The following is a 4644-nucleotide window of genomic DNA, read 5'->3' on the forward strand; positions in this document are numbered from 1 at the left end:
ACAAATCCGCTCCCTATATTTTTAAGTAAGGCAGGAAATTAAAAACATAAAATAGTAGCACTCAAATATCACATCAATTAAAACGGACCATTTTTTAAAAAAGCTATTCAATGGTTAGATATATAGAGCCTCTTGAATTAAAGAGGGTTTTTTTTCAAATGCATGGGGGGAAAGAGGTCAGAAGATCTTCAATGGAAAGTCACCCTGGAGACTTAAAGTTCCACTTTGGGGAGCTGATTCCAAAATCTTAGAACTACTACAGAAATGTCTCCGCTCCACCCAGTATGGCAGATGGTAGACTTTGCTATCAGTATAGAAAGTGCTTGAGAATTCTTGTTTTATTTTCAGCAAAAAACAGATTTGTCCCTTCCTCTCATTTACTTATTTATTTTGCAAGAAAAGATGGGTAGAAAAAGAGTTGTGCAAACATCAAAATTCTACCCACTTTATCAATGCATGTTTATGTGTGCTGATTATAGTACTACAGACAGGATTTTATTTATCTGTGATATTTTTATGCTGTCCTTGAATGTATATTTCTGGGGCAGTGTGGAGAGCCAAAAATCTAATCAACCAAGTCAATGTATAAAATAGCTATGAAACTTAGGTAATATGACATAAACATAGAATGAATGAATAAACTACAAGAGAAGAAAACATCTTAAGCAGGGGTTCCCAAACTAAGGCCCAGGGGCCGGATGCGGCCCAATTGCCTTCTAAATCCAGCCCACGGACGGTCCGGGAATCAGCATGTTTTTACATGAGTAAATGTGTCCTTTTATTTGAAATGCATCTCTGGGTTATTTGTGGGGCGTAGGAATTTGTTCATATATTTTTTTCAAAATATAGTCCGGCCCCCCACAAGGTCTGAGGGACAGTGGACCGGCCCCCTGCTGAAAAAGTTTTGCTGACCCCTGATCTTCAACTTCTGAAAGCATAGCAAAGAAAAAGCTCTTACTGGGGAGCCTCCAGATGTCGCTTTTGTTGTGCATTTGTGATTATTTGCGCTCATGATGGTTATATGCAATCAAATTTTCAGCACTGCAAAAGACACCCTCAGCTTGCAGAGAATATAGGCTGATATAGCTGCATGAGAAAAGTAGATAGAAATGAACCTTCAAGCTTCCTAGACTGTCCTTCCTGTGCTGACCTATTGATCTTTCCTCAGGGTTAGGCTGATAGTCTCAGGGTGGTTTCTGACCTCATTTCCTACTTCCTCCTTCCTCCTTCCCTCGGTAAATGTGATCTCGTTATGTGTTTCTCCTATGCACGTGAAAGAGCAAATATAACTCTAAGGCCTTGCCTATCAAATATTTACTTCCTGCAATAAATGTAGATTTCTTGCTTTCCTCGACTCAGAGCCTCAGTGTGTGCTCCTCTAACAGGGATCTATCTAGTCTTCTTTCTTTTCAGCTTCTCTGTGCATGTTAACTCCAAACACCCAACACATCCTGTTTAATCTTCAGTCAGTCTCTTGTAACTTCCTGCCGAAATCCTGTAACTTTTTAAACTGCAACTTTTCTGGCTGGTTTGTTTTCCTGCTGCTTTTATATACAGCACAAGAGTGTCTTTCCAGAGGACAGTAACAATGGGGAAGTATCACAGAGCGTCAAATAAGCAGAATGACCTGTGGGTGGTCCGGTCTACATCTACCACTAATGCACTATTATTGTGTCAATTACGTGCCCCGGAACTCACACACGCAACAATCTGGAGAGATGTCTCTGGCAGGATGGTGGGGAACGAATCACACAGGTATCATACAGGAGTGTGTTTTAGAATGGTGTAGCAGCTAGATGGATGTAAATGTTATCTCTCCCAAGGCACACCTCTCCCAAGGGGCATTATCAGAGTTCAAGGATGTGTTTCAAGCTGGCAAAGATGCTCAAGGATGGTTCAAAGCAGGGCGGGTGAGACTTGCCATCTGGGGGAGAGGCCTGAGGAGCAGCTAGAGAGTCTGAGGTGTGTGTTGTGTGCACATTTGGCCTATGGGCTTGAGGTTACCCATCCCTCGCATAGAAGAAAAAAAACTGGGCCTGTTCCCGACCATAACATACAAATGTCTTCCCTTCTCTGGGACTGTGGGGAAGGCATCAGTGAAAGATGGCAGGCTTGGAACGCTGTGTTGGCACGTATTTTTAAAGGGCCTTCTGAGGGCACAAAGCACATCCTATAATTTTGCTCCTTGCTCTTTCCAATATTCCTGTGAGGCAGGCTTGTGTTATCAGTCCCGTATTGCAGATTGAGTCTGAGAGTTTGCGCTTTCCTAAGGCTACAAAGTGCATTTGTGGCAGATGTGAGATTTGAGCTACGGCCTTGCTGATTCATAACTCGGTTGTTTAGTCACAACTCTACCCTAACTATGCTGCAGCCTCGATAGCTTTTATTTTATTTATTTTTGTAAGGAGAAGGAGAAATTGGTTTCCAGGCTTGTTTCTTTGTTCTAGAGCTCAGGCTGGTCAGAAAGCAGATGAGTATCTAATGGTAGATCTCCCTGCGATTTGCAGTAGATCAGTAAGAGTTTCTGAATCCTAATTGTTTAACTGTAGCAAAAATATGAAAACCCTTTTTCTAAATTAGATTTGTAAAAGGGAGAAAGCTTGGGGAGTGGGTTGTTTCTGGTGAAAGGACCGTGTGCTCAGTTTAGCTACTAAAAACATGTTCCTGGACTGAGCAGTTTCCCAGTAGGTACTTTGTCCCTTAATTCTGTAGCTATTAATCCACTTTCTGAAAAGTGGCATGGTTTGTGGGGTGTCAACGTAGAAGTCTCAAGCTGACTGTGGCATCATGAGATGGTAGGAAGCATTTGTCCATTTGTCCGATAGATAACATACCGCTAGTTCTGGTAGCTGACATCAGGAACAAGGAGGGAAGTTGCAAGGAATGCGATTTATGAGCTCATCCCTAAAGACATAGTGCACTAAGCCTGGAGTCAAACATTGGCCTAGTTCTCACTGCAGTGGTAAATCTGGGTTGTTACCACTTCCCACTGCAGGTGCCAGAATACACCTCTGTACAAAGCAATTATCTGAGCATCAACAAAGCTTTGCTAGAATTCTTCTCCCGGTTTTATTTTTTTGGTGGGGGGAGGGCGGACTGGGGAGGTATGGTGGATCATTCAATCAGTGAGTTTTGACTTGTAGCCTGAAGTGGTACAGCCCTGATACAGGTTCATCACCTCAGAGTGGGCAATTGTTGCCTATGCCAGTACAAACTGCCATGCATTGGTGGTCATTATGATCAACTACCCATCCAATGAAAATTACTTATTATAACTTATTAATTGCAGCAATTCTACAGTTTTGTGTGAGGTTAGATTTGGTACAGGGTAGTGTGTGTGTGTGTGTGTGTGTGTGTGTGTGTGTGTGTTTTCCCTTTTCAAAGTTATTTTCTAGTCCTTACGATTTTGTGGAAAAGCTGAAAAGGTTATGGGTAATGGCAAAATGCCTTTTTGACACCGAAAGAACATTTAACAGGCAAGATCAGTTGCTAAGAGGCCATCTTCAAGATTTTGTTTTCTTGCACCATATTATTACAGGAATGTACCACCTTCAGAAGAACCTCAGGAAAGAAAAAGGGCAGTCCCTTGTTTGTCAGAGGGGTAGCTGGGCAGATTTTCCAGTGCTAGGGGCAAGGGGCAGGCTTCCATGCCCTGCATAATTATTTGCTTGCACCTGGGATTAACAGAAGGAAGGTGGGATTCTCTGCAGTTTTAGAGATTGGGTTGGATGTGCACCGTTGGAAACATGCAATGCATCCACCCAAGGTGGCCACAATAAATTTGTTGGTCTTCAATGTGCCTTAAGGCTCTGTGTTGTTTTGTTTCAGCAAGCTAGCAAGACCTCTCTTCTCAAATGTGTTACGAGCCTGAAGTTATAGTTTTAGACACACCTGGCTATGAATCAGGCTAGCTGAATAAAGCAATCAGGCTCATTCCTCCTGAGTAAGTGGGCACAGGGTTGGCTGCACATCCATTTCACCAGCAGATTCATCAAGGTGCAAAGTCGGCTTCTGCACATCGACTCGCACATAAACCCTGCTGAGTTCCATGGGGCTTACTCAGAGGTACCAGAGAGTAAGTCCCATTGAGCTCAGCAGGTCCTACTTTTGAGTAAACCTATAGGGTTGCTGATACAGTACATGGCTGCATTTATATGCCCATGCGCGCACACAAATATGGGAGTAAATCCCATTGAATCTTTTGCATCTTCCTCCTGAGTAAAAGTGCCACAGGGTCCAGCTGCGCAGCCTTAACTGCGAATGGTGGAAAGGCCAACTTTAATGCCATAAGCCGTTTTTTATTCAATAGGGCAGCAAACAAATGACTCCCCTTTTTCTTTTCTGAGGTTCTTCTGAAGGTGGTACATTCCTGTACTAATATGGTGCATGAAACCAAAATCTTGAAGATGGCCTCTTAAGCAACTGCTTTTGCTTGTTAAATGTTCTTTCGGTGTCAAAAAAAGCACCTATATTGAGGTTCTGATCATTTGCACATTAATTAAAGCACAAGCAATTAAGCGATCGATTTAGAGGGCAGACGGTGCATCCGCTCAGCCGCTTGATGGCGCTAGTCCTCATGGCCTGCTCTCTTCTCTCTCTCTCTCTCCCACAGCTTGCTGGGGAGCCTGCGGGGGGCCCAGGACC

This window comes from Zootoca vivipara, chromosome 10 (genome assembly GCF_965207765.1).
Source record: "Zootoca vivipara chromosome 10, rZooViv2.hap1.1, whole genome shotgun sequence".
Classification (NCBI taxonomy): domain Eukaryota; kingdom Metazoa; phylum Chordata; class Lepidosauria; order Squamata; family Lacertidae; genus Zootoca; species Zootoca vivipara.